The sequence below is a fragment of the Triturus cristatus genome, chromosome 8 (genome assembly GCF_964204655.1).
Source record: "Triturus cristatus chromosome 8, aTriCri1.1, whole genome shotgun sequence".
Taxonomy (NCBI): domain Eukaryota; kingdom Metazoa; phylum Chordata; class Amphibia; order Caudata; family Salamandridae; genus Triturus; species Triturus cristatus.
The window spans coordinates 1,564,065,642-1,564,087,515 of NC_140591.1; the positions used below are offsets into that span (position 1 = coordinate 1,564,065,642).

Here is a 21,874-nt window from a genome sequence, read left to right on the forward strand (position 1 = left end):
AATATGATATGTGAATTGGTATATCCATGATTGGCTTATTTGGTTTACCTGCTAGACCCTAGTAGCGTGGCCGGTGTGTCCCCAGGGCTGGTAGACCAAATGCTGCTGGTGGGCCTGCAGTGTTGGTTTGCGCCACCCACAGAAGCAGCTTGTAAAGTGTGTCTCAGACTTGCCACTGCAGAGTCTGTGTGCAGTCCAGAACTGTCATCTTGGCTGTGAAGTGCACCCACATCCCAGCCCCTGAACCTTCCCTTGGCATCATGTGAGTCACCCCTGTGGTAGGATGCATTGTATGTGTAAGGTAGGACATGCCCTGATGAATGTAGCATGTCCTGGTAGTGAATTACACCCAATTTCGTTTTTCACTACTGTAAGGCTACCTGTTCTCCATAGGCCAGAATGGGCAGTTTGACTATTACATTCTATAGTCCTAACTGACCCAAAGAACATGGTAGAAAAACGAATTTAGTATGCCTGAGCTCATACTATTAAAATACATCTTTTAGTGAGGTTTATTGTTATATTCTGTGTTTGAAAATACCACTTTTAGAAAGTAGGTATTTTCTTGCCTAAGCCTTCCAGTGTGCTCTGCTGTTATGTGTATTGGCTGTCTGGTTCCGGAGTGACAGGGCTGGGGAATTCCAGGAGACAGGGTGAGGTGTCCCAGTGGTGAATAGAGAGATCTGCATCTAGATGGGTGGGAGGAGTTGCACCTGGGACCTGAATAGGGCTGTGCCTTCCCTCCACAATGCTGGCTCCACCTCCTGTGGTGCGTCTGATGTCTCTGCCCTGCACTCTGAAAGGAAGGATGTAGCCTAGTAAACAAAGTGCTCCAGGACTGGGCAGAACTGGTTCTGGCTGGGTTCAGTGACTTGTAGCTTCTGAGAACAAAGACTTTTGGGGTGTAAATATCTGTGCTGAAACCCCTACAATTTGTATTGCTCCTGGACAACAAGAAGAACCTCTGTCCGTGTAACTGAAGGAATCTGCAGGAGGTGACTGTCCTTGTGCTTGTGTGCTGTTTCTTGGATTGGCCTGCAGTGGTTACTACTGGACTTGGAAGAAGAGGAAAAGGACTTTGAAGAGAACTTTCATTTCAACTTGCTAAAGCAATCACTCAAGGGCTAGAAGAGTTCTATCCTCCTGCTGGAGTCTCAGGCACATCAGACTCCACCACCAGCCTCCTGTGTCCTCCCAGCGAGGATTTCTATCTGCAGGTGAGGCTCCTGTGAGTTCCAGGGCCTGTAGTTCTACTACAGAGAAGAGAGTGCTGAAAATCGTCGCTACCGCCCGTTTGCGAGCCGCCGCAGCTGAAGCGCGTACGAAAAATCATCGCGCTGCTGCCGCTGATTGCTCGCTACCAGGGATCATCGCTTCACACGGTTGCGGACTGCCAAATGCTCGCTAACCTCAAGATTATTGCATCGCACGGTTGCAGGCTGCCAACTGCTCGCTAACCCGAAGATCATCGCATCGCACGTTTGCGGGCCTCCAAGTGCTTGCTATCCAAAGATCATCGCATCGAGTTCATCGCTTCACGACATCGCAGCGCGGATGCCGGGCGTCCGCCATTTTCATCGCATCGCATCAGGATCGTCGCTTCCTCGCGGAGCGCCATTTCTTTTCATCGCAACAAGATCGGGCACGCAACAGGCTCAGCGCATCATCCTCCTTTGCGGCAAGGATTTCAACACATCGCCGGCTTAGCGTGGAGAAGTTTGTCACTTTGTCCTGCACACAGATCAGCGCATCATCCTCCTTTGCGTCAAGGATTCAACGCATCGCTGGTCACGCATGAGGAAAATCATCGCTACAACTCCTTAGCGGCTTTTTGGTTGTTTTGCTACAGAATCCAGGTACTTTGTAAGTAAAAGGGTCGCAGAGACCACTGCTTTGAACTGAACTCCTCTTTGCACACTTTGAACTATTTTTGCAGCATTTCAAGAGTAACCATATTTTTCTAGTATTGTGGCTTTTTACTGTTATTGGTCTTGTGTTAAGTCTATATATAAAGATGCTTATTTTTTTAAAACTACTTGTGTGGTGTCCCTTTGTAGTGTTCCTCACTGTGTTACTGTGTATGGTCATAAATGCTTCACACACTGCCTCTGAGATAAGCCTAGCTGCTCGTGCTACGTTACCACAGGGTTGAGCAGGGGTTATCAAAGGGGGTGGCCCGCTTACTCTGACTTAGGAAGAAGGGTCCCTACTTGGACAGTGGCCAGTCATTGCCAACTAGAGACCCCCATTTCTAACAGCCACCCACACGAGGGAGGTACCATTTTTATCGGGAGACTTTCGAGAATGCTGGGTGGGTGGAATTTTGTGAATCCAAACAGATTCCAGAACTTTTCATCACAGAAACGTGAGAAAAATGTGTTTTCTTGACAAAGTTTTAGGTTTGCAAGGGATTCTGGGTAACAGACCTGTGTGTTTTTTAAAAATGTATAGGTTTGCTAAGTTTCCCTAGTTCCCGGCAGAGCTCGGGTTCAAAATCTACAACTAGGCCCTTTGCAAAAAAGGGGTCAGGTTTCACTGTAAAAATGTGGTGTGTCCATGTTGCATTTTTGGCACATTTCCTGTCATGGACACTAGGCCTACCCACCCAAGTGAGGTACCATTTTTATCGGAAGACTTTGGGGAACGCGGGGTGAGTGGAATTATGTGGATCCACGCAGATTCCAGAACTTTTCATCACAGAAATGTGAGGAAAATATGTTTGTTTTTTTACAAAGTTTGATGTTTGCAAGGGATTCTGGGTAACAGACCCTGGTGAGAGCCAGACAAGTCACCCTGTCCTGGATTGCCCTGGGTCTCTAGTTGTCAAAAATGTATAGGTTTGCTAGGTTTCCCTAGGTGCTGGCAGAGCTAGGGTTCAAAATCTACAGCTAGGCTCTTTGCAAAAAAGGGGTCAGTTTTCACTTAAAAATGTGGTGTGTTCAAGTTTTTTTGGGCCGTTTCCTGTCTCGGGCACTAGGCCGAACCCACACAAGTGTGGTACCATTTTTATCGGAAGACTTTGGGGAATGCGGGGTGGGTGGAGTGTCATGGATCCACACAGATTTCAAAACTTTACATCACAGAAATGTGAAGAAAACGTGTTTTTTTTACAAAGTTTGAGGTTTGCAAGAGATTCTGGATAACAGAACCTGGCGAGAGCCAGACAAGTCACCCCATCCTTGATTCCCCTGGGGCAGATTTCACTGTACAAATGTGGTTTGTCCATGTTGTGTTTTGGGATGTTTCCTGTTGTGGGCACTAGGCCTACCCACACGAATGAGGTGCCATTTTTATTGGAAGACTGTGGGGCATGCGGGGTGTGAGGAATTATGTGGATCCATGCAGATTCAAGAGCTTTCCATCACAGAAATGTGAGGAAAATGTTTTTGTTTTTTTTACAAAGTTTGAGGTTTGCAAGGGATTCTGGGTAACAGCACCTGGTAAGAGCCAGACAAGTCACCCCATCCTGCATTCCCCTGGGTGTCTAGTTTAAAAAAATGTATAGGTTTGCTAGGTTTCACTAGGACCCGGCAGAGCTACGGTTCAAAATCTACAGCTAAGCCCTTTGCAAAAAAGGGGTCAGCTTTCACTGTAAAAATGTGGTGTGTCCATGTTGCATTTTGGGCCATTTCCTGTCATGGACACTAGGCCTACCCACCCAAGTGAGGTACCATTTTTATCGGAAGACTTTGGAGAACACGGGGTGAGTGGAATTATGTGGATCCACGCAGATTCCAGAACTTTTCATCACAGAAATGTGAGGAAAATATGTTTGTTTTTTACAAAGTTTGATGTTTGCAAGGGATTCTGGGTAACAGACCCTGGTGAGAGCCAGACAAGTCACCCTGTCCTGGATTGCCCTGGGTCTCTAGTTGTCAAAAATGTATAGGTTTGCTAGGTTTCCCTAGGTGCTGGCAGAGCTAGGGTTCAAAATCTACAGCTAGGCTCTTTGCAAAAAAGGGGTCAGTTTTCACTTAAAAATGTGGTGTGTTCAAGTTTTTTTGGGCCGTTTCCTGTCTCGGGCACTAGGCCGAACCCACACAAGTGTGGTACCATTTTTATCGGAAGACTTTGGGGAATGCTGGGTGGGTGGAGTGTCATGGATCCACACAGATTTCAAAACTTTACATCACAGTGTCGTACTTTGCAATTTGGGACTGCGTAGGAGGCAGGGCCCTACCCCTGTCTATCCCGGTATTAGCGAACCGCGAATGGTCAATGCGGTATGTACAAGTGCTTTGTGTAACGTTTTAGCTATGAATGCACTTTGTATACGTTATTATACATCACTACGTGGGTTCCATCTTAGAGCAGTGGCCATCTTATGGTTGCCCTCACATAGGCTACATATCATGAAGCAAATACGGGCCTTTTAGAGCACATGTGCCTTCCTTTGACTTTTCTGTGACCTGGGCAGTTTGGCTCCGCTGCCCCAGGTCAGTCCGGTCCCACGAGCTCCCCGTCCTTCGGCCACCTGTGATTAGCATCAGGGCTTGACAAACCATAAAGCCTTTTCATCCTACACGAGCCTCCAGCTAATCTCTTTCACACCTGACTATTCCTGCTTTATGGCTTGTTTTCTAAACAGGAGATGCTCATGTTTATTGGGGCCTATCGATATCTGATGTGGGATCTGAGCCTTGCTGGGTAAATAATTGCGGGCTGGCTTAACTGGAATGTGGGATGGTCATCATGACTCTGTCTTTTCTTTGAAGCCAAAATATGTGAATGACCACTTGTGAAACAGGGGTGGTGTTGCCCAAAGCGTAATATTCTGTATAAAAAGGGAAGACTGTTTTTTGTTCTGGAGACTGCCTCATTCAGTTACTAAGGCTTCTGTGCAACGTAGTCTCAGTCATTTGAGTTTAATAAAGATGTCTTTTCATATTTCAGCTTCTTTGCCAAGTTCTTTGTTATATTACCATGAGAGTGGAATTTTATAATACTACGCCAACATGGAAAACGAAGTCATAGGGTGCTACCCCTGGCACCGCTGGGGTCCTAAAATCCCCGGTACTTCAGTTGGCGCCCGACAGCGCGGCATCAATACAAGTGACTATCTGGAGGAGCGATCTTGTCAGAGGACAGAAATCTACTGGGAAGAACAGGACAGAAATCCACTAAGCAGGTACTTTGAGCACCGAGGTTCTGGGGGATTCTTTGTCTCTGCAGCCCAGTATATCTCTGATCTTTCTGACTTTGACTCTCCAAAAGATGTCACTCCCGATTAGAACCCTTTTTGGCGTGAGTATTATAAAAGACGTTTGGTTATGTAGAACTTGACAGTTAGAATTTGGATAACCTTTTGATTAGTAAAAATAAGAATTAAGTATAAGTGCTGTGGTTCTTTGTCTTTGATTTGGTTATCGCAATTACCAAAGCCGAGGGGTTGGTTTCTTGGTTTGTTGATTTGGTCATTGCAATTACCATACCCAAGGGTCTCGCATATTTGCGAGTATATTGGTAGAGATAAACCCTTGAAGTTAGAAGCTAGATTAGTGAGCTATAAGATGCCTGATCTTAGCAAGTTTGAAATGTAGCTTTGGAACTGTGAAATTTGTGTTGGCCAACTTTTGGTTTGTATAGGTTTGATATGCGAATTGCAATTTGTGTAGGCAGGTAATGAGGAGATATTTCTCCATTTGGTTTAGTTGAACGGTGCACGTACGAAAAATACCTTAAGCACCATTTTGATTATAATACTTGCGTTTTCCGCAGTATTTTTGACATGCCTGTTTGTAAGCTCACATGGAAAAATGTGTTGCCTTTTTTGGAAGGTACCATAGTTAAAATCGGTTAGATTTGAAAACATATTTCTTCCTTGGTGATTTTGTACCCCCAGTGAATTAAAATATGACATAATACAAATCAAGGATCCTTCGTTCTGCGCAGTTTTATGAATAAAGATATGCAGAACGATTTTGTGTGGTGTTCTGCTAGGCAAAGCTAGTGAATTGAGCGCATTCACTACTTCTTGGACATACATGTGTCTGTTGGGCTGTTTATGCAGCCTTTTGGAATACTATTGAGAAGCGTTTCTTGTAAATATGACTTACAACTAGTATTTGCAAATGGTTTGGTTCAAGTATAGTCTGTGAGCTGTTCTTTCTTTCTGTCATGCGTATTGATTTGTAAGTCAACTGTGTGTTTAAATGTCTATGTGGTTTTCTCATTAGTGCAACTTCTGTAAGTAAATTGCGACGGCGCTATTTATGAAAAATGGCTAAAGCGCGCTGTATTGTCTGTTTGACCCCCCTTTCCGTTTATGTCTGAAATGAGCTCAATGTGTGTTTGTGGGTCTTCTGATGTTTTCAGTCTGTGAAGTAAATTGCTGGTTAATTAATATCAAGTAGAAACTTAGAAAAGAAATCCGGAAATGAACCATGTGATGTGCTAAAATAGCTAGATGGTGCTCTTTAATTTATAGAATGAGCGTATATACAAAACTGCCGTTAAATGCTTAAAGGATAAAATTAGAAACACATTCAGTAGATATAAATAAGGCCCCAAAAACGAAATTATCTATTTTTGCAAAAATAAAATAAATTTAAAGCATTTTCCTTAGATGCATTGTATTAGATGTTCACAGGCAAACTTTTCAGCTGCAGTATATTTGATAGAAATGTTCATTCAGCCAGCACCTTCCCAGTTGAACACGGGTGGAATTTTGCATAACCGTCCTTTTAAATGAAAGTGGCGCAAAAATGTGACGCGTTTCAAGTTGGGCTTATGCGCTTAGGCTTGTGAGGTAATGTGTCCAAGATGATAGGCAAGAGATGCAGCTTGCTTGTTATACATGGAATTTCACAAAAACGAATAATTGGGATTTTTTAAAAAGAAAATTATTAATCATGGAAAAATTATTTTAAAAAAAATAAGTGCTTTTCAAAATCGTTTTTTGATATTTATAAAGCAAATCAAATTCAAAGCTTTATTCGACAGCATTGTCATAAAAGCATATTTACATCCTAACAATAAATATAAATACTATATTAAAACAATATACAATCTTAAAAATACATTAAACCATGATGCTGGCGAATAGTTCCGATGAATTGATAACATCGATTAAAAACAAATTTATGCTAAAAATAGAACAATGTCCTTGGTGTCAGATGTTCTTTATCCTTCTTCTAACATTTTTAGGGTGCGTGAACGTATAACCCATGCCCACCCCAAGAATTTTGCTACAGCAATGACCAAATATTGAGTGCAATCAGATTCGAGTATTCTCAAGGCATCCTTGTATCTACGTATTCCCAAATTTAAACATACTGGTTTTATCCATCTACGACGTGGAGTGACATATAATGGACAAACAAATAGTAAATGACCAGCATCTTCAATCAAATCTCGACAGTGAGGACAACAATTATCATCGTTGGGTAGCCAATTCTGTGTAAATGTTTTAACAGGGAGGGTCCCAATTCGAAACTGAAAATACAGTTTTCTATCAAAAGGCCTCTCTATATAATCCCAGAAAGCCTCACAAGATGGAATACTTTTGATGTGGAGATATCGTCCTGTTAGATTGGTGTTCTGGCCAGTAATAATAACAGATGTTGTAATCATATCCCAGTACATTTTTTTGAGTGCAGACTTGGGAGGAAATTTTAGCCCATTTAAATCATCCCATAGATGCCCCAAATCTAGTTTTATTAATAAGTCTCTGATTTCTTTAAGCCATGATATAGAATGAAATTGGTCGGCCCTAATGATATCTTTTAGGGCTGTAGCATAATGTGCCAATTCCGGTGTGACCATGATACGTCTCCAATATAGGAGTGGGCGCAATCGTGCTAAATCCTCAAATCTTTTCCTGCCCAGATCATAGGCTAATGGAATCATTGGGGTACTTCGGGGAACTCCCGTTAGGCAACGTAGGAACTTGTTTTCAGCAAGACTTAGTTGTTTCAGGTTGCCAAAACCCCATAATTCTGAACCATATAATACGGCACTAATAGCCTTCATGTTATAAATCTCTAAGGCTGGAGTGATAGGTTTAGTCAGGGATGTTTTATATTTTGAGACAATTGCCCCCGTTAGCTGATGGAATTTTAGGGCAGCCATATCAATATGGTTTGTCCACTTCATGTTACTCTGGAGGGATATCCCTAAATATGTAAATGCCTCTACTTGTTCTAACGGAGTGTCGTTGAATTTGATAACACCTCTAAAATTTTTCCTCTTATTTAGGCACATGAACTTTGTTTTGGAGGTGTTTATTTCAAGGCCACGTTCTCGACAAAACTCACCGAATGCATTTAGCGCCTTCTGCAGGCCACTAGGTGTCCGTGAAACTATCAGTGTGTCATCCGCGAACATGAGAACAGGTACGCGGGTTCCAGCCAATACGGGGGCGTCTGTGGGCGAACGACTCAGGTGTTTTACAATACCATTAATAAACAGGGAGAACAACGTGGGCGCCAGGACACATCCCTGCCGAACACCACGCTCTACAGGGAATGTGTCAGTAACCTCCCCCTGCGTTCCCCACCTAATTCGTGCATAATTGTTTTCATGTAAGCGGACGAGTAGTGTTAGTAATTCTGGAGCAATCCCTGCTTCGTCGAGAACCCTCCATAATTTGGAGCGAGGCACCAAATCAAATGCGGATTTTAAATCTATAAAAACCGCATAAAGGGTCCCATTGGTTAGCTTTACATTCCTCCAATAGAGTGCTAAGAAATAAAATACCTGGTCAACCGAACTAGTGCATGGTCTAAACCCAGCCTGAAAGGGAGAAAGAATGTTATTTTCTTCAATCCAGGTATGTAATCTATTTTGCACTAATCGACCTATCAGTTTCTGGGCGGAATCTATGAGACTGATAGGTCTATAGTTACTGGGTAATGATTTGTCCCCTTTCTTAAAAACTGGGATTATTTCAGCCCCTTTCCATGAGGGGGGTACAGGCGCCCCCATAGCGATAGAATTTGCTAGATATTGGAAATACTGACACCAGGACAATCTATCAGTTAAAAATACATCCGCAGGTATTCCGTCCATCCCGGGGGCACGACCCCTGGTTATACAATCTAATGCTAAGTTTATATCTTTAATCGTGAACACCTGCGTTTGAAAATAAATGACCGGGGGGGGTAAGTGCTCTCCTTCTTGCAAGGCTGAAGCATATTGTGGTTTGAAAAAATCAATCCATTGGTTTATTGCCACATTATTTTGGGGAGATGGTGCAACCCCGCCTCTGTCCCATTTTACTATCGCCCAAAACTTCTTTTGATCCTTCGACATGCAAGCTGCTTTCAGATCCTGCCAATGATCCTCGTCCCATTCCTTCTTAGCCTTTAGCTGTGTATGCTTATACAGTTTTCTAGCAGATCTCACACTATCCATGTTTTTTGATCTAAGGGCCAAACTTAAACTCTGGCGAGCTGCTCTACAAGATTTGTTGAACCATCCCGCCATAGGTTGTTTGTCCTTATTGGATTTTCCACCCACTAGGGGTTTTTTAAAAATTTTTTGGAGGTTTTGAAAGAAAGTGGTATGGACCTCATCCATTGATGATAAAAATGTGTTTCCAGATGTTAGTGTAAACAATTTATCCATTTCGTCAGTTACCACTTTTTTAAAATCTGCTAATTCTTCGGGCTTCTCTATAAATCTCTCCCATTTAACATGCCTCATGTTGTTTGATACAACAACATCCAGGCTAGTTTTCCCATCTTCATTTCCTAGTTCTGTGGGCTCATTAAAGGTTTGTAGTTCCAGGTGAAGGGCGTTATGATCACTGTCATCTCGTTTAATTATGATCATATCGTTCAGTTTAGGCCAAATCCTTATATCCACTAGGAAATAATCAATACGACTAGTGGATCTTCCATTATCGAACGTATTTGCCCCCTGGTAGTCTGACCGGGTGCGTCCATTAGCAGCCCTAAGCCCTCTCTCTAGGCAAAGTGCTTTCAATTGAATGGCCATGGCGGTCCACCTCTTGACCGGGGGTAGTTCCAGCTGGGGAACCCCCCACTTACTATCTTCTTCTTCTGCTAGGAACTGATCCTCCGAGCCAAGAGGTTCGAACGTCGTATTAAAATCCCCACCTACTAAGATAGGCTTCTCCGATGGTAATACAGAGAGATGTTGGTCTAAGACAGATATTACGTCTGATGAGGAGCCTCCAACCGTCCCTCTAGCATAAACATTTGCTATAACCAATCCCTGGTCATTAGGCCAGGTGATATTTAGTGACAGAATGTCACTAGATTGAGAACTAAGTTGGTCAATTTTACAGCAAAGGGATTGGCGGATCCAAATTATCAAGCCTCCTGAGGGACGACCTTTAGCTTTTTTAGTGGCAGGTACGTAGAAATTAAGGAAACCCAAGCGATAAACCGGGTCCATTGACCACGACTCTTGAAATAAAATTATATCGAACTGGTCAACAAAAATGCACCACTCAGGACAGTGCATTTTGTTGCCAATTCCTGCAAGGTTCCAAGATAAAACGGACAAATGAGGCTTAGGTTTAATGAGACTAGTAAGCTCATTTAACGTTAATGAGTATTGGATATCATCTTCAATCCTATTCGTATAATCAGTCCTGCTATTTGGATTACTTAATGATTCATTTATTAGTGCCTGTACTCCAATATCTCCAGTTCCTAGTTGGGTGGGTAATGCAGATCTACAGTGTTCCCGTACAGCCAACTTGGTAGAGCTGGGGTTGCCTTTTACAATACTGTCATTACAACTGGCTGTTCCTATGGGGATAAATGAGGTATCGTGCAAAGTAGATGTAACAGCCTCAAATCTAGCATTCCCATCAAGTCAATCGCAGTCATTCAGATTTGACAGGACCTCAAATCTGTTTTCTACGTTGATATTCCATATCCTATTAAGGTCACCCCTATCCTCTATACTAGGTAATAGGGTTCGCCCTTTCCTCACCATCGCTTGATTTACCACCCCTTTCTTTCTGCAATAGAAATAGTGCAGCGTTAATGGGATGATAGTGCCATGTCTCCGTTGTGGGGGAAGTATGTTATACAGGATATTAGGAAGGACAGCCAAGTTGGAAAAATTAATGACCACACAATCCCCGGCATATTTTTTAGGATCATGGCCTAACCATGAGACCCTTCTTGCCATGATGATTTCGCCAGCTAATTGCCTCTCTCCCCAAGGAGTCATTCTCATATTTTTTGTTAGCCAATGTAATGATTTACTAATGAGGGAAGATGTAGTTTCTATTTTGTCAGGGGGTAAATTAGGTACATTGGCAAGAACCAATGTAGTAGGAAGTGCCTCGACGATACATTGGAACTGGTCATTCGCTGGACGTTGGGCAAGTCGGTCAATAGGAAGGCCTGGTTTAGATGTTTTCTGGGTATTCCCCTCAGTTGTAGATTGCAAGAGTTGTGGGTTCACAATCTCATTTTGTGTTGCCCTTCGCTCCCCTCTATCAGGTGGTACTATCAGACTACTGTGGCTCAGTGCCGGATACTCAGTTCTAGGTACCTCTTCCACAGGTCTACTTATCAGGGAGTTTAATCTGACTACCTCTGTCATTAATTCATCAATTCTGGCTACCAGAGGAGTAATAACACTCTCAATTTTAATATCAATCATGTTTGCTATTTTCTTGGACAATTCATTCTCAGAATATTTAGCAAAATGAGATTCTGGTGCCTCAGCCTTCTTCACAATTTTGGGTGCAGAGGTAGCCTTTTTTTTCCCTGGGCGGGAGCCATTACTTTTAACCTGATTTTTCCTACAGGTTCTAACTTGCCTGACTCTGGGAGGAGGGATGGAAGAATCGATATCAGCAAATTCGACGGCCATGTGTAAATCTACATCAGAAATGGGTTGTGAGGTAACAGTTGGATAAGTGCTTAGTTCAATAATGTCACTCTCTAACTCATCAATTTCAGTTGGGGTGCTAGTATTAGCCATTAAGGGGGAAGCCAAAAGTGAATCAGACAAAGATGCAGGCACAGGAGATTTTTCAGAGGCATTTTGAGAACAATTTAACCCCAGTGACGCTCTTCTGTCGTTATTAATTTTGCTAACGATCTGAACCATATAATTGTCCATGGTGTTCGCACTTGTAGTTTTTTTCGATTTCGGCATATTCACCACACAGCTTTACCCGATCTACTTCAAATTCACTGCTGCTTGATATCAGCTGTGTTAGAGCAAATAACAGCAGTACCCAATGTAACAAAGTTCAATAATCACTCACTCAGACACGATCAAGGTAGTGTGGGTCCGTCCCGTCCTCTGTCGTCCTCGGACGGCCTCAGACGGCCCGCCCTTTGCCCGGGCTTAGCCCGGCGCCGACCCGCGCGCGATCCCGCGTCGCGGGGGCTCCCGCTGCCTTTATGCGCCTACAAGCGCGCTTCTTCGTGACGTGTTCGGGCTCGTCCCGCAAGGGTTGCTGGGTATTGTGGTTTACCTTGCTCACAGCGGCCGCGTAGGTGGTGTGAGCGGCGGCGGCAAGGAAGCACTAGGGTACTCCAGGGCGGCGTCCTCCGGTGATGCAAAACAGCGCGATTCTGGGAGCAAAAAGATATTTATAAAGCTTAATACTCATACTATCACCTCCTAGCATTAAAATTTGATTTAAGTTGTGTTGCATCACTAAAATGACAAGCATTCGCGTGTACAATTTTCCCTTGGCGCAGGCGCAAACAAGCTCATTTTTATAAAGTATAAGTTATTATTTCCAATGCCTGACTCATGGGTTATGTAATAGACATTCTGGTAATGCATATTATGCAAGAAAATTGTAGGATATTCATTTTTTAATGGCTGAAATATCAAAGTCGAATTTGGGTAAAAACACTGTTTAAACTGCATTTCCTTTCATTCAGAGTACTTTTTAAAGTGTCTCAGGCTTCAGTAAATACATACATTTAGGTTTGATATATATTTACAGGTTGTGCCTTCTTATGATTCAATGAGTCAATGTGCCAGTACAACGGCTTGTTTCAATATCAGGGTTGAAGGTTCTAACTTCAACTGGGCCTACTGAGAAGTTCATTAATTTGAGGTTGATGAAATGTGTACCATTGCATAAGATTACAACAAGCATTCATTCTAAAAACTGGTATGTGTGTTATTACGTTCTGTGAATTATTCACAGTACATGTAGTTTAATAATCTGGGAATAGAGATAATTTTTTTAGCGCCTAAAAAGGAGAAATTATTTAACAAAATAGAGTGAATTATTGCAAGGTAGGAGGAATTAGGAAGGCCTTCTGGCTTTGACAAATTCAGAGTGGCAGAAGCTGGGGGCTAAGGAGAGCTGCAGAGGCTGGCTCACATTACGCTGCTGAGATGCTATCTTTAGTTTTCTCGTAAACAATGTAAACAATGGAGTAGGCTGCCACGTTGACATTTATGACCGTTTAAATTAGGGCCTTGCCTCTGTGGAATGCAGAATGACCTTGCTACACGGGCCTCTAAAGGTGGGGTTTCTGGTTTCTCCATAACAACATCACTAAAACTAAAGAACTTAATTCCAAAGGGAAAATATAGAAAAGGGGTTTTCTTTGAAAGCCCAAACATCATGTTAAATGCTTTGCAGAACAGATACATTTGTGTTATTTAACAGAAAACGAAGTGTTGCATTAAGTCTTAGACAGAAAATAAGATACAGCCCACTTCTAAAATTTTTAAGGCTACATGCCTAAGTGAGAACGTATCGCCAATTAAGACTTCTTTTTCACAGTGGAAACTGTAGGTGCCAAATTAATATGGAGTGTCATGTAACGATTTTTACTTTCAGAAAGGTAAAACTACGGTGGCTTGATGTTGCCAGGTAACTGACGAGAGGGTAACAGTTAAGTAATGGAAATTTATTTTTGTGTATTTGGCCCTATCATGAATTGTTCTTGCTGGTCCTGTACGTTAGAAGAGAAACAGTAAAGTTATATTTGACAGCAGATTTCCATTTCCTGGGGATCTGCTGTCAAAAGGAGGGTAAAGATTTTAAAACTGACAAATTAAACAGGCCCATATATTGGGTTTGGGCTGCAGGTTTACAGTGCATAAAAGTACATGACATGGTGTTGTGTGTCACCGCTTATTTACATATGCTATTGTTTTGTCTATGCTTTTTGTGCTTGATATACAGCAAGTATATCTGATGGCTTGACGTTTTGTGCCTTTTTATTATTTTTTGCTTGTTTTCGTTGTTTTTGTTGCTGCTTTTGATACTATTACAAGTTTACCTGTGTTGTGAGGGGATGGTCATGACGATGCCCATCGCTACGCAACAGTTGGTTGAACTTGTTCTGGTTACTAAATTCCACAGCTAATGATATTTCATGCTGTGAACATGAGAGACAACACTTCACCAGTGCATGTCTATTTGGCTATAATGGTAAGGAAAATAAAAGAGATAGACAGGATCAAAGTGTGTCACCTGTAGTTAGTCACGTTACTGCCCCTTCCCTTAAAGGAACAGGCAGCCTTACATTTATGTATCCTTGATTGGACCTAAGGATGAAATTATAGATCTGTGACTCAAGGTGGCCTAATTTCTATATTACATTAGTTAATGATGTTTTGCTTCCTAAGTAGCCTATGGCTTTTGTTCCTTAAAAGAAAACTAGGTTTTCATTTTTCCCTGAAGAAGGAACTGGAACATTACCTAAGATTACAGTATATGGTGTAGCCGCCAGTGGTAGTTTAAAATGTATGTAACTTTGGCCTTTGTGTATCACCCGTACTCTTGGTGTTGTGTCACATGCCTGACTATCACCCAAATAATATTTGGTCTTCCTATAGATTTTTTTTTCCCTTTCTTTTGTTGCTTCTCCCCTGACCGATGTCGCATCATGTTTAGTTATTGGGGATTTTAGTTGTGTCCTAGTTCCAATTCCCTTTTCCGTATTCCTTTCACCAGTCAGCCCATTTATTATTGTAGGTGTATTGTTCAGGTACACACTTCCAGACTTCAGTGATGCACCAGGATCCTCCATATTATGTATAATCCCCTCTTGTATGACCAGACTGGTTTTCAAGAATTGTCCTTAGGCCTGCTTCAATGTTTTCCAGCCTGACTGTCAAGTATATTATATTATAGTAAGACAAGTTTTCCATCCCAATAGGAGATAACTTACGTTTACTTTTTTAACATGACGAATTTTCAATGTCTATTTTTTAATGTGGTTTTTACCTTTTTGTTCCTGCTGCTTTAATTTTTGGTGGGATCAGATGTGTTCTAATCATGCAAATATCAGGACCCTCTAGTTCTTGTCTTTTGTTTGCATATTTGACTATTAGCCTGTGTATTGCATATTGCGCCTGATGTGAAAGTTTTCTACATGCCCATGATAATTTGTACCATGTGATTTCTCTATTGAGATGTTCTGGATAAGGAATTTAGGAACACCTAGATGTAATCATTCAGAAAAAAAATGTGTTTGCCCCGTTAGACAATGCCACCATATGTGAAGACATCCATTTAGATAGAATTCTTGTGTAGTTATCTACCTTTAGATGATGGAGGCTCTCACACGGAAACCAAATTGAAAAGATTAGAGACACTGTTTTGCCTACTGTCTTTATATTTGTATTGCTTTTTGAGAATGACAGTATATTCTAGACCAAAATTGTCCCATGGCGTGTGGCCACTCCTTTGAAACTCGCAGACCACCTGTTTGCAGTCCCCTTGTTATACAATGAACTGTTTAAAGCATTGCACTTGCTTCATCAGAAGGCGTTCAACATCAGAAAAGAAGGAGGAGCTGGTTTTGCCACAGAACCAGAATTTCAGTGCACAAGAGCGCCTGTCATGTGCTGGTAACCTCTGACAGTGTGCAGTCCCTTGAGCCCCTTGGCCTGAGTTTTTGGCCACACACACCCCCTCTTTTCCTTTGCTCCAATGGAAGTGCAGTGCACCGGCGGATCCAAGATTGACAAAAGGCACTAATTCTAGGGCCCATGAAAGAGCAGCCTGAGCGTCCTCTGATACCGAATGATGAGTGTTGGATCCTGAGAATGGTCCCGGGTCTGCACAAGATGATCTGTGCCCATGACCAATGAAGAAGCATATTATTTGTAGTGTCTGCAGCAGAGGAAAGACACAGGTGCACTGCCTTGAGACATTGAGACTCTCGAGTGAGCTGTGGGTATTTGCCAGGAGGGCACTCCAACTAAGCAGTACTTTTCTCATGTAAGGCTTGAATGAAGAGGCCCATGCAAAAGAAAACAACAGAAGAAGATTTGGTGGACAATAGAAGCCTGCCAGAGAGGCTTTTTGAACGGACTCTGGGCATAGGTGGTTTCACAAGAGGTTTCCGTGTGATTGTATAGAGTAGGTGTTAAGGAGACTGATTGTTTTGCTGGCATTGTTTTAAAGTACTATTCTGTTTAGTAAAAGCAGAATAAAGTCCATTTTCTGTGGAAAGAGTATTTTCACCTCAGAGCATTGATGAGGGTCACCACTGTTTCACCTGAACATATAAAGTGCATAGGAGCCCTAAAGGTGTTACTAGATAATTTTAGGACTTGCTTTCTGCTTAGGGTTGTGAAAAATTATTATTTCATTTGTAATAGTGGTCACTACTTTCTCCCGTTGCCTATATGTTCTTAATAACGTGTTTTCTAGTGTTTTTTTAAACATGACGTTGTCATTTATGGGTGGGATTGTTTTACTCTACCCAATTGACTTCTGCACCCGCTTCCCAACCTATGCCCTTTCCTACTACTGCTTCTTTGCATTCTTTTCACCCTTTTCCTGAACATGAGCAGGTTAAAAGATCAGAATTCGTAAGCAATTCTTTTGTACAGCTTCTGCATCAACACTAGTTAGTAGTGAACATCACTAATTATTGGGTGTGTGATCTTATGCCACCCACTACAGATAGAGGTATTCCTTATTTTTTTCCTGCCATATGAGGCCTATGTGCTACTACATGTGTAAGGAGACGTGTCCCTAGAGAGAGTTGCTAAGTAATAGGATGATGCTACAGCAACATCTTCATGACCTTATGAATATAGACCTGGACTGAGATTAGTATGAGAATAGTTATTGCCTATGTAAGGGCAAAAGGAGGGTCTGTCGTACTTTGCAATTTGGGACCGCGTAGGAGGCAGGGCCCTACCCCTGTCTATCCCGGTATTAGCGAACCGCGAATGGTCAATGCGGTATGTACAAGTGCTTTGTGTAACGTTTTAGCTATGAATGCACTGTGTATACGTTATTATACATCACTACGTGGGTTCCATCTTAGAGCAGTGGCCATCTTATGGTTGCCCTCACATAGGCTACATATCATGAAGCAAATACGGGCCTTTTAGAGCACATGTGCCTTCCTTTGACTTTTCTGTGACCTGGGCAGTTTGGCTCCGCTGCCCCAGGTCAGTCCGGTCCCACGAGCTCCCCGTCCTTCGGCCACCTGTGATTAGCATCAGGGCTTGACACACCATAAAGCCTTTTCATCCTACACGAGCCTCCAGCTAATCTCTTTCACACCTGACTATTCCTGCTTTATGGCTTGTTTTCTAAACAGGAGATGCTCATGTTTATTGGGGCCTATCGATATCTGATGTGGGATCTGAGCCTTGCTGGGTAAATAATGCGGGCTGGCTTAACTGGAATGTGGGATGGTCATCATGACTCTGCCTTTTCTTTGAAGCCAAAATATGTGAATGACCACTTGTGAAACAGGGGCGGTGTTGCCCAAAGCGTAATATTCTGTATAAAAAGGGAAGACTGGTTTTTGTTCTGGAGACTGCCTCATTCAGTTACTAAGGCTTCTGTGCGACGTAGTCTCACTCATTTGAGTTTAATAAAGATGTCTTTTCATATTTCAGCTTCTTTGCCAAGTTCTTTGTTATATTACCATGAGAGTGGAATTTTATAATACTAAGCCAACATGGAAAACGAAGTCATAGGGTGCTACCCCTGGCACCGCTGGGGTCCTAAAATCCCCGGTACTTCAGTTGGCGCCCGACAGCGCGGCATCAATACAAGTGACTATCTGGAGGAGCGATCTTGTCAGAGGACAGAAATCTACTGGGAAGAACAGGACAGAAATCCACTAAGCAGGTACTTTGAGCACCGAGGTTCTGGGGGATTCTTTGTCTCTGCAGCCCAGTATATCTCTGATCTTTCTGACTTTGACTCTCCAAAAGATGTCACTCCCGATTAGAACCCTTTTTGGCGTGAGTATTATAAAAGACGTTTGGTTATGTAGAACTTGACAGTTAGAATTTGGATAACCTTTTGATTAGTAAAAATAAGAATTAAGTATAAGTGCTTTGGTTCTTTGTCTTTGATTTGGTTATCGCAATTACCAAAGCCGAGGGGTTGGTTTCTTGGTTTGTTGATTTGGTCATTGCAATTACCATACCCAAGGGTCTCGCATATTTGCGAGTATATTGGTAGAGATAAACCCTTGAATTTAGAAGCTAGATTAGTGAGCTATAAGATGCCTGATCTTAGCAAGTTTGAAATGTAGCTTTGGAACTGTGAAATTTGTGTTGGCCAACTTTTGGTTTGTATAGGTTTGATATGCGAATTGCAATTTGTGTAGGCAGGTAATGAGGAGATATTTCTCCATTTGGTTTAGTTGAAAGGTGCACGTACGAAAAATACCTTAAGCACCATTTTGATTATAATACTTGCGTTTTCCGCAGTATTTTTGACATGCCTGTTTGTAAGCTCACATGGAAAAATGTGTTGCCTTTTTTGGAAGGTACCATAGTTAAAATCGGTTAGATTTGAAAACATATTTCTTCCTTGGTGATTTTGTACCCCCAGTGAATTAAAATATGACATAATACAAAACAAGGATCCTTCGTTCTGCGCAGTTTTATGAATAAAGATATGCAGAACGATTTTGTGTGGTGTTCTGCTAGGCAAAGCTAGTGAATTGAGCGCATTCACTACTTCTTGGACATACATCTGTCTGTTGGGCTGTTTATGCAGCCTTTTGGAATACTATTGAGAAGCGTTTCTTGTAAATATGACTTACAACTAGTATTTGCAAATGGTTTGGTTCAAGTATAGTCTGTGAGCTGTTCTTTCTTTCTGTCATGCGTATTGATTTGTAAGTCAACTGTGTGTTTAAATGTCTATGTGGTTTTCTCATTAGTGCAACTTCTGTAAGTAAATTGCGACGGCGCTATTTATGAAAAATGGCTAAAGCGCGCTGTATTGTCTGTTTGACCCCCCTTTCCGTTTATGTCTGAAATGAGCTCAATGTGTGTTTGTGGGTCTTCTGATGTTTTCAGTCTGTGAAGTAAATTGCTGGTTAATTAATATCAAGTAGAAACTTAGAAAAGAAATCCGGAAATGAACCATGTGATGTGCTAAAATAGCTAGATGGTGCTCTTTAATTTATAGAATGAGCGTATATACAAAACTGCCGTTAAATGCTTAAAGGATAAAATTAGAAACACATTCAGTAGATATAAATAAGGCCCCAAAAACGAAATTATCTATTTTTGCAAAAATAAAATAAATTTACAGCATTTTCCTTAGATGCATTGTATTAGATGTTCACAGGCAAACTTTTCAGCTGCAGTATATTTGATAGAAATGTTCATTCAGCCAGCACCTTCCCAGTTGAACACGGGTGGAATTTTGCATAACCGTCCTTTTAAATGAAAGTGGCGCAAAAATGTGACGCGTTTCAAGTTGGGCTTATGCGCTTAGGCTTGTGAGGTAATGTGTCCAAGATGATAGGCAAGAGATGCAGCTTGCTTGTTATACATGGAATTATCACAAAAACGAATAATTGGGATTTTTTTAAAAGAAAATTATTAATCATGGAAAAATTATTTTAAAAAAAATAAGTGCTTTTCAAAATCGTTTTTTGATATTTATAAAGCTTAATACTCATACTATGACCTCCTAGCATTAAAATTTGATTTAAGTTGTGTTGCATCACTAAAATGACAAGCATTCGCGTGTACAATTTTCCCTTGGCGCAGGCGCTAACAAGCTCATTTTTATAAAGTATAAGTTATTATTTCCAATGCCTGACTCATGGGTTATGTAATAGACATTCTGGTAATGCATATTATGCAAGAAAATTGTAGGATATTCATTTTTTAATGGCTGAAATATCAAAGTCGAATTTGGGTAAAAACACTGTTTAAACTGCATTTCCTTTCATTCAGAGTACTTTTTAAAGTGTCTCAGGCTTCAGTAAATACATACATTTAGGTTTGATATATATTTACAGGTTGTGCCTTCTTATGATTCAATGAGTCAATGTGCCAGTACAACGGCTTGTTTCAATATCAGGGTTGAAGGTTCTAACTTCAACTGGGCCTACTGAGAAGTTCATTAATTTGAAGTTGATGAAATGTGTACCATTGCATAAGATTACAACAAGCATTCATTCTAAAAACTGGTATGTGTGTTATTACGTTCTGTGAATTATTCACAGTACATGTAGTTTAATAATCTGGGAATAGAGATAATTTTTTTAGCGCCTAAAAAGGAGAAATTATTTTACAAAATAGAGTGAATTATTGCAAGGTAGGAGGAATTAGGAAGGCCTTCTGGCTTTGACAAATTCAGAGTGGCAGAAGCTGGGGGCTAAGGAGAGCTGCAGAGGCTGGCTCACATTACGCTGCTGAGATGCTATCTTTAGTTTTCTCGTAAACAATGTAAACAATGGAGTAGGCTGCCACGTTGACATTTATGACCGTTTAAATTAGGGCCTTGCCTCTGTGGAATGCAGAATGACCTTGCTACACGGGCCTCTAAAGGTGGGGTTTCTGGTTTCTCCATAACAACATCACTAAAACTAAAGAACTTAATTCCAAAGGGAAAATATAGAAAAGGGGTTTTCTTTGAAAGCCCAAACATCATGTTAAATGCTTTGCAGAACAGATACATTTGTGTTATTTAACAGAAAATGAAGTGTTGCATTAAGTCTTAGACAGAAAATAAGATACAGCCCACTTCTAAAATTTTTAAGGCTACATGCCTAAGTGAGAACGTATCGCCAATTAAGACTTCTTTTTCACAGTGGAAACTGTAGGTGCCAAATTAATATGGAGTGTCATGTAACGATTTTTACTTTCAGAAAGGTAAAACTACGGTGGCTTGATGTTGCCAGGTAACTGACGAGAGGGTAACAGTTAAGTAATGGAAATTTATTTTTGTGTATTTGGCCCTATCATGAATTGTTCTTGCTGGTCCTGTACGTTAGAAGAGAAACAGTAAAGTTATATTTGACAGCAGATTTCCATTGCCTGGTGATCTGCTGTCAAAAGGAGGGTAAAGATGTTAAAACTGACAAATTAAACAGGCCCATATATTGGGTTTGGGATGCAGGTTTACAGTGCATAAAAGTACATGACATGGTGTTGTGTGTCACCGCTTATTTACATATGCTATTGTTTTGTCTATGCTTTTTGTGCTTGATATACAGCAAGTATATCTGATGGCTTGACGTTTTGTGCCTTTTTATTATTTTTTGCATGTTTTCGTTGTTTTTGTTGCTGCTTTTGATACTATTACAAGTTTACCTGTGTTGTGAGGGGATGGTCATGACGATGCCCATCGCTACGCAACAGTTGGTTGAACTTGTTCTGGTTACTAAATTCCACAGCTAATGATATTTCATGCTGTGAACATGAGAGACAACACTTCACCAGTGCATGTCTATTTGGCTATAATGGTAAGGAAAATAAAAGAGATAGACAGGATCAAAGTGTGTCACCTGTAGTTAGTCACGTTACTGCCCCTTCCCTTAAAGGAACAGGCAGCCTTACATTTATGTATCCTTGATTGGACCTAAGGATGAAATTATAGATCTGTGACTCAAGGTGGCCTAATTTCTATATTACATTAGTTAATGATGTTTTGCTTCCTAAGTAGCCTATGACTTTTGTTCCTTAAAAGAAAACTAGGTTTTCATTTTTCCCTGAAGAAGGAACT

At 41.3% G+C, this 21,874-nt stretch overlaps 1 protein-coding gene across 1 annotated transcript in view; it reads right to left on the reverse strand.

Annotated features, from left to right (window-relative positions):
* The window catches only part of LOC146806161 (olfactory receptor 51E1-like), a 205,469-nt gene that overhangs the window by 162,189 nt on the left and 21,406 nt on the right, over positions 1 to 21,874 (reverse strand). Inside the window, exon 2 of the mRNA XM_085623477.1 lies at positions 12,203 to 12,515. The gene's annotated coding sequence lies outside the window, so the exon portion shown is untranslated. The remainder of the gene's footprint in view (positions 1 to 12,202; positions 12,516 to 21,874) is intronic.